Source organism: Cynocephalus volans, chromosome 9, assembly GCF_027409185.1.
Source record: "Cynocephalus volans isolate mCynVol1 chromosome 9, mCynVol1.pri, whole genome shotgun sequence".
Taxonomy (NCBI): Eukaryota; Metazoa; Chordata; class Mammalia; order Dermoptera; family Cynocephalidae; genus Cynocephalus; species Cynocephalus volans.
The window spans coordinates 111,742,442-111,755,931 of record NC_084468.1 but is presented as its reverse complement, the minus strand read 5'-3'; the positions used below and the strand labels follow the sequence as shown (position 1 = coordinate 111,755,931).

The 13,490-nt window shown below is 36.6% G+C and overlaps 1 non-coding gene across 1 annotated transcript; it reads right to left on the bottom strand.

Moving 5' to 3' along the window:
- Positions 1-243: 243 nt before the first annotated feature.
- LOC134386720 (U6atac minor spliceosomal RNA) lies at positions 244-371 on the bottom strand. The gene has a single exon (XR_010024542.1). It is a non-coding gene; the product is annotated as a U6atac minor spliceosomal RNA (small nuclear RNA).
- Between the last annotated feature and the right edge of the window lie 13,119 nt (positions 372-13,490).

Here is a 13,490-nt window from a genome sequence, read left to right as displayed (position 1 = left end):
AAAGGAGCTCTCCCCCCGCCCCAGGAAAACAATAAAAAATTATTTGCCCCTGTATCAAATTTAGGACCACTTACCAAAATGGCTAGGTTGGCAGAGGCCGCTGCTTAGCTAAGAGCTCAATTGTGTGATTCACTTGTATAGCTCAGCATGAACTTTCCTCATAGACAATAGACATTTGTGTTCACACATTTGGAAAATGAACTCACAGAAACAAATGCAATTTATACTGTTTCTTGAAACCATAAAACATTGACACTTTTAAACTAACAGGGTTTGGGCTAATCTCAAAATAAAGCTTTGTGTTTTTTGCTGCTACCCTTTATTTCTAGGGTAATGAAGACCATCTAACCTTCTCTCCTTTCATACAACACAGGGTAATGAAGACCATCTATAAGGTGAAATTGTCAATAGCAGAAAATTGTGGGAAGTCAATTATGAAAGCTGCATGCTGCCTTCTCCCTCCTCCTTCTTTTGTTTCCTTGGAATTAATGATATCCCTTTGGTTTGGAAGAGAATATTGGTTTAGTTGTCATATAATGAAAAATTCTGCTCTTTTTACTAATAGGCAGAAAAGACTGTATGAGGCACTACTAACCACATTTTCAGTATTACCTTCTCACTGGTTAACTGGACTAAGGTTTACCTTTGAAGACCTGAAATTTACTACTAGATCTGGATGGTAAAGATCTAGGAAAATGAATGAACTCGAAATATATTAAGTAGGATGTAGGATGTTATTTCCTTAGAAAATGTTGGGAGGACTAAAGCACAAGAACTCAAGACTGAAGGTGTGGAAGGTTTCACTTCCTTTGTGTTAACTCTACCCCATTTCCTAGGCTTTCCTCACCCACCTCTCCACCACAGGTTCTCACAGCCTCCCCCCATGGGGTCAATCATTTCCTTTGCCCTCAGCAGGAAGTTTCTCAATTATGTTAGCTGCCCCTCCCAATCCAGAGTGGATTAGACTCTATAAACCTTCACAGACATGAAGTCTGCAGCAGCTGTGTAGATGCTGAGCTCCTGAGGGTCTTCTCAGGCCTGGGATTTGGTTCTCAGGGATGAACCCTGGGTTTTGTGCTACATACTAGCTGAAATTCTTCCCTGCTTCTCTTTGCATCAGCCCAGTCACAGGGAATGGGCTTTTGCTCTGGTCTTTTCTGAGAACATTGTTCAGACTTCCAATCCAGAAGCTTCAGGAGTCCCATTCTCCTCTTTTGCCTTTTCTGTTCCTCTTACCTGGAATGGAGCTTTGCTCTGCATCTCATCAAGGAACACGTCTTCTTATAAGCAATTTTCTCCTTAAATTATATATCTTTAATGCCACTTTCTAGTTCTCTATCTTTGTTCTTACCCACTTTATGTAAGGAACTTTTTTTCAGAAGGTAATAAAAGCTCTAGATTCTCTTCAAAGGATAATGAGTATATATACATATATATGAAATTTTGCATGCATTTAAAAGGTATATATATTTATAGAGTTTTTATTAAAATTTCAAAAGGTGCGCAGCATTGTAAGTTCCATGTATGGATCTCACAGAAGTCTGTGAAACTCAAGTCGAGAATTCTTCTACTTACGTTGTTAATCTTCAGATGAAAATTGGGGCCTTCAGGTGGTCACGAGTAGGTCTTTCTTGATTGCTTGCCTAGATTTACAAAGTTAAGCTTTTGCTAACAGGCTGAAATGATAGGTTAACTTTTAAAGGAAGAGAAGGCTATTAAATTATTTTTCAGTGTTAATATATCAATATTCACTTCCCTTGATTGATTGTCTTTTCTCTCTTGCATCTTTTATTTTAGATATTGACTTTTCCCTATACCTATTCTGTTTGCATTGCTGGGCTGATATTCATATAATCTCTTCACTCTAGCTCTCTCCAGTTGCTCCTGTTTGCAGCAAAACATTCCTCTTCACCAAAATGATTGTGGATTAAAAGTTGACCCCAGATAAGGGCAGTAGTTTATCTGATAATATATAAAACTAGGTCTTAATTATTTTAAAATGTGAATTGGTTGATAATATGACTTCCAGAACCATACGGTGAGTGTATTTAATGTATTAATGTGTATTGTGCATCTGATTAGTCTGCCTGGGCTGCCATAACAAAATACTGGGAGGCTTAAGCAACAGAAATGTGTTTTTCACAGTTCTGGAGGCTGGCAGTTTGAGATCAAAGTGCGAGCATGGTTGGGTTCTGGCAAGAGCTCTTTTCCTGGCTTGCAGACGCCCACCTTCTTGTGTATCCTCACCAGACAGAGAGAGAGAGAAACAGTAAGTTCTCTGGTGTTTCTTATTATATGGGCACTAATTCCGTCATGAGGGTCCCTCATGACCATCACATTACGAATTAGGTTTTCAACATATGAGTTTGGGATGGGAAGGAGCACAAAATATAGTCCACAGCGACATCTCTGAAAGAGAAATATGGTGAAAGGCATATGGGCACCAACATTTCAAGAAAAATGTGTCCTCCAGCTGAGGCTTGTGTGCCAAGGAATGTAGGGGAAAGGAAGGACAGGTAAAAATCACAGATAACAGGAGAATAACAAAGAAAGGAAACAGGATTTCTAGGGTTACTATTTTGTTGGACACACATCTGTCTGAAGAATAATCTTTAATAGAATTCAAAGTGGAGATATTGGGGATTCAACCAGGGCCAGAGCAAGACCTTGTTCCTCCAGAAAAAAAAAAAAAAAAAAAAAAAAAAAAAAATATATATATATATAAAATTTATGTTAGTTAAATGGCTCAATTTTGAATTTAGGGCAAAAAATAAAAGAGCAATTCCAAGTATTGGCCTTGAGTGTTGTTAAACTAACAGGGTGTGGTGAAGACAAGTGATGCCTGAATAGGTTTGTTTAATAGTTTAAATCTGCTTCAGTCTATCAAAATGGAATTTGCTTTTTATTTACCTTACTGGGGTATACTTAGTGCCTTGGAATTACATCCTGTGTAGCCTTATTTAATGAGTTCCCCTCAACTGCCTGTGTGTGAGGTTTGGATTTCACTGGATAGCAGGGAAATTTTGTACGGCTGAAAATAACTGAGTTTGAGCTGGGATGTTATCATTGTAGTAACATTTTTTGCTTATGATTAAAAGAGTTTTGGCAAAAAGTGATTTCAAGACAATGGCAGACTAAAAAGCAAACTGGGCTTATCCAAAGTGAGATGGTACATTGCATCTTGAAAAAATGGTCTTAATTCTGATAGAATCCAAACTTTTTTGTGTGTGTATATATATTTTTTAAAGTTGGGGAAGCACCAGCATAGGAAATGCAAATAAGAGATTATGACTCTCTGGTAGTGCCTCCATCATGGGGAAGGAAGTGGTTTAGAGCTTGAAACTTAGTGTCAGGCAGATCAGGAATGAATCCAGCTCTGCCGTTATGAGCTATTGTGACCTTGGATAAGTTACATTAACTTATCTAATTAGGCCTCAGTATCATAACTTGAGGCTTGTAAGGATTGGATGAGATAATGTATAGAAAGAGCTAAGCATAGGACTTGGCACATTTTAAAGCTCTGTGAGTGATAGCTGTTATCAGACTGATAATTTATTAATATAATATTTGACCATCCACGCTTAAAAAGACTTTGAAAATCACACTCAAGCCCAGTTTTATTCCACACACCGCATTGCTGATTTGTGATAGCTAACTCTTCCTTTCCTCATACTAACAGTTATTGATGACTCTTGACTCTGTATTCTCCCAGAAGGCCATGGAATGAAAGTAGGTTATGTACAGACTTTTCCCTTTTTTCCTATAATAAAGATTCTTGGAAAGGATCTTTACAGTACAAAAAGGACCTGAAACGGAATTCACATGAGAAGCAGCAGCATACATTCCACTTTTTGGGAAGAACTAATTGATGTTGGTTAGGTATGTTTTAATTAGACCTGAACACACAGACCAAAACTTGGTTAATTTTTGTGTGTAAATACCAAACTGAGTTAGTATGGAGTCAATTTATTAGATTTCATTTATTCATCCTATTTAATTCCCATTTAAATAGATGTACTTTATCTAAACAAGGTTAAATCATTTGAGTTGTTTCTTAAGTCAGGGATTTCAGGCATAAATTGGGAAACAGATATTGCTGTCTGTCTGTCTGTCTGTCTGTCTATCTATCTATCTATCTATCTATCTATCTACCTATCTATCTATCTAGATATAGATATATTTGGCAATTTATGTCTGATGGAACAGTATACCAGAGGAAAAATTAAAATGCAAGATCTTGCAGGGAAAGTTCCCTACCTGGCTTCATGTAGAGAGCCTGTGCTTTTAATGCAGTGTGTGCATAGAAGTAGTAAAGCAGGATTTCACTCGGAGAGGATGGAGCAGCCGTGGCAGCAACTTCTGATAGTGGGTATTATGGCCAAATCTGCTACAGTAGCCAGACCACAAGAGAGGCAAAAATGTTCGCCTGTGAATAAGGAAGGATAGTTCTGTTTCACTCTGTCCTTTTCCTATTACTTTCTCCCATCCAGATGTGCGGCCTCAGATCAAAATTCTACTTCTATTATTTTGCATATGAATCGAATAAGACCCAGCATCTCCATTTTGTATTATTTTCTGAACATCTGTTAGCCACAGTTCCTGAGCTTAACTTTAAAGCTTTCTCTTTTGCTGTTAAAGTCCTATTCATTTGCGATTTATCATAACCCAATAAAACTACCCTTTTGAAGCCCAAGTTTAGGTTACTTGTCTGAGGCCAAATGTGCAGACAAGTTGAATGGTCACCTGAAGTGTTAATAGGTTATTCTGGGACTTTGGATTCATAGTAATCGCCTAAAAACACTAGATGGCACAGGAGAGGTATAAAAGGATCAAGAAGAGCCCAGGCCTCAAACTGCGTGTTTTTAAACAATTCTTAGGGTTAAAAAGAGCAATATTTTAAGATATTCTTATATGTTGTTTTCTATTAACATGTTTTTATATATTCTTTTGCTGTTGTTGTCTTGACCTTTATCCTTGCAATTTTTCAGAACCAGGAGAATATAAGGTAAAATTCTGCTTTTTTGCTTGAAAGCAAACACTTAAAAAAAAATTCTTGGTTGAGTAGTGTCTTTATTTTTTTTTTCTGTAATTAATTACTGAAGACACACACACACACACACACAACATGTATATATACTGTATGTAATTCTAATACATAAAATACATATGTATATATATTCATTTATCTATGTGTGTATTATCTTTATGATGAATTAAACATGTGCTCTATCAGGAACCTTAGGGATAATGTACTCCATCGTATGTGTAAATGTGCATATAATTCTACTTATTGTTTTAATTATGTGACCAACTTAATACAGCTGAATAATGAGAAATACTTTTCTAAGAGAAAACATGTAAACATAGAAATTAATGTTATATAATGTCTATTTTTTCCCAGCTTGTATAGAGTACACATACTCCATAAAGTTTCATAAATATTGTGTTTATTAAACATGGGGTTATATTATTACTTCCTTTAATGGAAAAATTATAAGCTATGAACAGGAAAGTATATTAAGCAAATAACAAATATTGGAACTCAAAGCTAGTACTGATTACAGCAAGAGTACTATTAGCCTTAATTACAGAAATTCTTCTCATTTATAGGGAGCATTGTACATATAAAACCATGGGCTAATCAATGGTTTGACATTGAACAATTTTTCAAATTTAGTTCATGACAACTATAAAAGTGAGGCTTACAGCTGGCCATGATAAAAAAAAAAAAAAAAAAAAAAACTTGTACAGAGAGAGCTGGCATGACTATCAAAGAGTGAATAGATTCTCACGTTTTAAAAAATAGATCTAGATTATGTAAGATTTTTATGGAAAGTTCTTTGGGCTTAGTCGTAATTTAAGACCTATAGCAGCAGCTTTATGATGCTGTTCCCCAAGTTTTTCTATAGACTAACTGAGTTCTCTAGAACAAAGTATAATTTTCATATTTGTAATATGGAGAAATAACACCTACCTTGAAGGGTTGCTTTGAGAATTAGAGATAATGCATGTAAATGTATATACATTTAAATAATCTCAGGTTTAGAAGATGAACAACTTTATTGTTGAAACAAAACTGACAGAACCACAGAACCACAATCTCATTTCCAATCGAAAGTTAAAAAAGATGTAGAGAGTCCACACATTTCTGATAGTTATCAGATATGGGGGTAATGTCATCAAAATGGCAGAATAAACAGTCTCTGGTGTCACTCTCCCCAATGATCAACCAATTTACAACTATTAAAAAGCAAAGACTGCCAAGTTGGGATCTCTGGAGGTTGGAGGAAGAGAAAGAAAGAACTGAGGAGTTTGTGAAGGCAAGAGAAGCCACAGCAAAAGGAAGAAGAAACCACTCTGACTGCTTCAAGCCCTGGTCATTTCAGGGCCAGCCCTGTCAGAGGTGGGAAGAAGCTGCAGGGCATGGAGCAGGAGTCAGCAAAAGCTGCAGCTAAGCCCTTTGCATGAAGTTGCCTGCAGTCTGCAGGGGAGAATCGGGCCTCAGATGGCACCATACAAACCCCAGTGAAACCACTGATAGGGTTCTTGTGGACCCACACAGGAGCAAAGGATACAGCTGACCCAAGAACCACCCATAGGCTGGTGAGTTATCATGAGGGACCCACACACCACCCACCCCACAGGAAGTGTTTGGAGTGTGGGAGGGAGACAGGCCTGCTGGGAGAACACTGGGATGCAGGATGGGCAGCTGATCTGCCTTCTGATTGGCACAATGTAGACTGATCGGGCAATAAAATGCAGGGGGCACAGTTTGCTGGGAAGATTCAGTCTTGGACCAGAATTTCTGTACAAACCAGATGTATCAGACCTCATATGACCTGGAAGTGCTTAAAAGGCCAACAATAAAAATCTGGTCCACACAAGAAGCCTTCTTCAGAGAATCAGCAGCAAAGCAACAATTTAGTGCAACCACGGAGTTCAAGTGCTGGTCCCCACAGGAAGTTCCCTCAATTTTGGAATTAAACAAAACCACAGACTGGAGACAAAGCTCTGATATTAACCAGTAAACTTCTAACACCATCAAATAGCACCCGTAAAACCTAGAAGAGGTAGCGGTCTCCTTAAATGCCCAGCCATCACTGTAAGGACACAAAGATCGAGAAAGAACAGAAAAATATGACATGACAAATGAAGCACTAACAATAGACCCAGAGGAGCAGTGGATTTATGAAATGTCTGACAAAGAATTAAGAATAACCCTTTTAAGGATGTGCAGGGAGTCATAAGGAAATACAGGTAGAAAATTAAGTGATATCTGGAAAACAATCCAGAAGCAGAATTAGAAACTTGACAAAGTAATTGAATCAATTAAAAAAAATAGAAATTCTAGAAACAAAGAATAAATTATCTGAAAATAATACATGGCAATTGAACAACATACATCTAAACAATTAATGTGTCAAAGAAGAATCAGAAAGGAAATAAAAAAATTCCTGGAGACAAATGAAAATGAAAACACAATATGCCAGAACCTATGTGATACTGCAAAAACAGTTCTAAGAGGGAAATTTATAGCAATAAATGCTTACATCAGAAAAGAAGAAAGACTTCAAATAAACAACCTAACATTGCATCTCAAGGAGCTGTTAAAAAAAGCAGCACTGCTGCTGCAAGGGCAACTTGCCACCACAGTAGCAGCAACAGCCACTGTGCAGGCAGCTCATCACCCACTTGACTGCACTGACACAAGGAGAGTCACTGGCAGAGACTAGAAAAAGGAGAGGAAGTCTCTATCCTGAAAGCCCACTCCAGAGTAATAGAGGAAGCAACTTATCTACCACATGACCAGACATCAGTGTAGAGATACTAGAAATATGAAAAACCAAAGAAAATATGACACCCCAAAGTAATACAGTAATACTCAAGTACTGGACCCCATAGAGTAGGAAACCCCTGAATTGACTGCAAGGGAATTCTGAGCAACTATCTTAAGGAAACTCAATGAGATCTGAGAATACTCAGTTAGACAACACAATGAAATGAGAAAAAAATCCAGAATATGAAGAAGGAAATAAACAAAGAGTTTAATACCTTAAGAAAGAATGTAATAGAACTCATGGAGCTGAAGGATTTATTCAATAAAATAAAAAAACACAACTGAGAGCAAGCTAGCACAAGCAGAAGAATTTCTCATCTCAAAGATAGTCTTTTGGAAATAACCCAGGCAGACCAAAAAAGGAAAAAAATAATTTAAAAAGAAAGAAAGAAAGAAAGAAAATCTAAGAGAGCTTGCAGACAAACATAAGTGCACAAACATTAGAATCATGGGTATTCAAGAGGGAAGGAGAAAGGAAAAAGCACTGGAAAATCTATTTAACAAAATAACAACAGAAAACTTCCTAGCTAAAAGGAGAAACCTGGGCTTTCAGATCCAGGAAGCTCAAAGATTCCCAAACAGATTCATTCCAAAAAGATTCTCTCTGAGACACATTATAGTCAAACTGGCAAAGCTCAAACACAAAGAGAGAATCCTAAAAACAGCAAGAGAAAAGTATCAAATCACATACAAGGGAGCTTGTATCAGACTATCAGCAGATTTTTCAATAGAAACTCTACAGGCCAGAAAAAAAATGGAATGATATATTTAAAATACTAAAAGAAAAATACTGCCAACCAAGAATACTATACCCAACAAGCCTATCCTTCAGAAACAAGGGAGAAATAATGTATTTTCTAGACAAACAAAAACTGCATGAGTTCACCACCACACAACCAGCACTGCAGGAAATCCTCAGGAGAGTCTTGAATTTGGAATCCAAAAAGCAAAAATCACTAACATGAATATACAAGAACAAAACCCACTGGTAGAAAAAAAAATGTAAATGAGAAAGAGAAAGAAACTAAATCTTACCATCTCAAAAAACCAATGAACATCAAAGACAAACAATAAAAAGAAAAGAAAGGAACAAAAGATATTTAAAACATCCAACCAAAAATCAATAAATTGCCAGGAGTAAGACAATACCTTTAAATAACAACTTTAAATATAAATGGATCAAACTCCCCACTCAAAACACACAGACAGAATGATTGGATTAAAAAGCTAGATCCAACCAATTCTCTCAAACTCTTAAAAAAAATTTAAAGGGGAGGGAATACTTCTAAACTATGAGGCCAACATTAACATCATACCAAAACTGGAAAAAGCCCCAACCAAAGAAGATAATGACTAACCAATATTCCTAATGAACACAGATGTGAAAAGCTCAATTAAATATTAGCAAACGGAATCAAGCAACATATTAAAAAGATCACTCACCATCCACAAGTGGGATTCATTCCAGGGATAAAGGACAGTTCAACACACAGAAATCAATAGTTGTCATACAGTGTATCAACAGAATGAAGGGAAAAACAAAACAAAACAAACATACAACCATTTCAACAGATGCAGAAAGAGCATTAAATAAAATCCAACATCCCTTCATAATAAAAACAATCAACAAATTAGGTGTAGAAGGAATGTACCTCAACCCAATAAAAGCCATATATGGCAAACCCACAACTAATATCATACTGAATAGGCAAAATTTGGAGGACTTTCCTCTAAGATCTGGAACAAGACAAGGATGCCCACTTTCCCTACTCTTATGTAACATAGCACTGGAAGTTCTGGCCAGCTCAGTAATGCAAGAGAAAGCAATAAAGGGCATCCAAATAGGAAAGGAGGAAGTCAAACTATCCCTATTTGCAGATGACATGATCCTATACAGAGAAAAGCCTAAAGACTCCACCAAAAAATTACTGGAATTAGCAAATGAATTCAGTATAGTAGCAGGATACAAAATCAACACACAAAAATAAATAGCCTTTCTATATGCCAATAATGAAATAGCTAAAGAAGAAATCAAGAAACTAATCCCATTCACAAGACCAAACAAAAGAAAAAAAAAAAAAAAAAGAAAGAAAAAAAGAAATACCCAGGTATAACCAAGGAGGTGAAAGACTTCTACCAAAACTGTAAAACATTGGTGAAAGAAATTGAGGAAGGAACAAATAAATGGAAATATATGCCATTTTCTTGGGTTGGAAGAATTAACATCATCAAAATGCCCAGAACACCCAAAGCAATCAACACATTCAATACAATCCCTATCAAAATTCCAATGACATTCTTTACAGAAATGGAAAAAAAGATCTCAAAATTTATATCGAACCACAAAAGACTCTATATAGAGAAAGCAGGGATGAACTAAAAGAACAAAGTTAGAGGCATCGCACTTTTTGACTTCAAAATAAACTATACAGCTATAGGAATGAAAACAGCATGGAACTGGCATAAAAATAGACAAATAGACCAATGTAACAGAATAGAGAGCCCAGAAATAAACCCATGTACTTATAGCCAACTGATTTTTTACAAAGCTGCCAAGGATATACAGTGGGGAAAGGACAGTCTCGTCAATAAATTGTACTGGGAAAATTAAATATCCACATGCAGAAGACTGAAACTAGACTCCCATCTCTCACCAAAATGGATTAAAGACCTAAATTTAAGACCTGAAACTATGAAACTACTACAAGGAAACATAGGGGAAACACTAGAGAAAATGGGAGTAGGCAGTGCTTTTTTGAGCAAAATTACAAAGGCATGGGTACCGAAAGCAAATATACACAAATGGGACTACATCAAACTGAAAAGCTTCTGTACAGCAAGGGAAACTATCAATAAAGTGAATATACAACCTACAGAATGGCAGAAAATGTTAAAATGTTTACAAACTACAAATCAGACCAGGGGCTAATATCCAGAATATATAAGGAACTCAAGCAACGCAGCAGCAAAAAACCAAACAACTCAATTAGAAAAATGGGCAAAGGACATGAATAGACATTTCTCAAAAGAAGACATGCAAATGACCAACAGGCACATACAAAAATGCTAAAAATCTCTAATCATCAGAGAAATGCAAATTTAAACAGCCATAAGATATCATCTCATCCCAGTTGGAATAGCTATTACCAACAAGATAGAAAAATAACAAATGCTGGCAAGAATGCAGAGAAAAGGGAACTCTCCTGCATTGTTGGTGGGAATGTAAATTGGGACAGCCATTCTGGAAAACAGTATGAAGATTTCTCAGAGAGCTATAAATAGATCTACCTTATGACCTAGTTATCCATTACTGGGTATGTACCTAAAGGAAATGAAATCAATATGTCAAAAAGACATCTGCACTGCCATGTTCATTGCAATACTATTCACAATAGCCAAGAATGGAGTCAACCTGAATGCCCATCAGCGGATGAATGGATAAAAAAGCTGTGGTATATATACACAGTGGGGTACTATTCAGCTGTAAAAAGAAATAATATCCTACTATTTGCAGCAACATGGATAGAACTGGAAGCCATCATGTAGAGTGAAGTTAAGTCAGGCACAGTAAGACCAGTACCACATGATCTCACTCATATGTGGAATCTAAAAAAAAAAAAAAACCCAGAAAACAAACAAACAAACAAAAAACAGTGTTTCTCATAGAAGTAGAATGTTTAATAATGGTTACCAGAGGCCAGGAGAGGAGAAGTAGGGAGAAGTGTTGGACTAACAGACACAAAACTATGCTCTCTACCCTAAGTGAATCATTGTGCAGTATATGCATGTATTGAGACAACATACTGTACCCCACAAATATGTACAAGTAAATGTTAAAAATTTTTTAAAATCCCCCCCCCAAAAAAAAAAAATTGAGAAAAAAGAATTGATCTGCATTTACTTAAAACTTTTCTATATTTTATTTTGGAGGCCATGATTACACAATATATAATAAAGTCATATGCCACACAGTTATCCTTATAGCTAAAAAATTATGGTTAATAAATATTTTGAGTGGAGACATCATATTATATTGGAAAGGGCATGAGTTTAGGGTTCCATAGACATGAGTTCAAATTCTGGTCCCACCACTTATTAACCAGGTGATCTCGGACACTTAATTCTCCAAGTCTTATTTTCTTACTTGTAACATGGGGTAAATACCACCTAATAATAAAAGATTTCTATGGGCTAAACAGGATTTCTTAACCTCAGCACTATTTACATTTTGGGTTGAATAATTATTTGTTTTGGGGGCTATTGTGGGAGATGTCTTATGAACTGTAGGATGTCTGGAAATAACCCTGGCCTCTACCCACTAGATGCCAGTAGCAACTCTCCCACAGTTGGGACAACCAAAAGTGTCTCTGAGCATTGCCAGACGGCCCCTGGAGGACAAAACTGACCCCAGTTAAGAACTGCTGGGTTGGAGGTAAAGTATATAATACACTTGCATAAATCTGACTTGGACTGAGGACAGATCATGGGTGACATGAATACCTAAGGTAAAAAGAGAAAGCAGAACTTCAAAAATACACTGAGAAGAATTACCATAGAAGACAGTAGATATCCATAAAGGAGTGTATTCAGAGAACCTAGAAGGAGGACAAAGTTGCAAGAGAGGATAAGTGAAGAATGCTCACTAAACTGATATCATTTATGCTTATAAGGGCAGTTTAAATGAGAGATCATAGTACAGTTAGTAATGATGTGGGCCTGGAGGCAAAATATAAATACTGTTTGTCAACGATTTTAATTTCGAGTACCTTTAGTTGGGATTATTGCTTCTCTACCTTCTACATGCTTCATCACTTCCTACAGCCTGGGAGAAGGTAGAAAAAGGGGTCAGAAACTGTAGGTCTCAATGCAGTTAAATAATACATATGCTACTATTAGGAAAAGAATGAAGAGTAGACCGTGCATTTTGGTAATAATAGCTAATAGAATTTAATGCTAATATATGATAGAATTGTTCTCCGAATTCTGACTAAAACTAATGTCAGGGACCGGGATATTGCCTAATTAGAAATGAGGAATTTGAATATCTGTGTAGTACTGGCCATATCAACCAAGACAGGCTGGCAAATTCTCAAAATGTCAGCTTAGAAGAACAAATTTCTAGAAGATGAAAGAATAATGTGCTTTGTTATATGTAATTTACAATACTTTCACATAGGCAGTGTTGTGTGTGTGTTTGTGCACAGTTTTAATATGTGGGGTGGGGTGGGATGTGGTTAGTTAAAATTTAAAATAACCAAATATGGAATACACATGCTGGGGAGTGGGGTGGCTGGCTAGTACTTGAAAGACTCTCATCAAAATCCCACATTTTGGAGATGTCTAATCCAACCTTTCAACGCTCTTCATCTCAGATCAACAACAGATGACATAGTGGAAATTAGTGCACTGGAGGTAGAAATGTTTTTTCAGTGGCAAAATTAGTTATGTTTAAGATGTGGATCCGGGATTTGCTAGTTATATTGGTCTGGGGCTCCTGTGCAGACAGGATTTCAGAATATAGCGAACTTGATAGCCTACATCCCTCTAGAATGGTCCCTCAGTTTAGGATTCCAAACCCATTTGGTAGGAGTGTGCCCATCTGAGGGCTTTTTTGCCTGACATTTACGGGGGTAGTTGAATTTTGCCTCTAGGT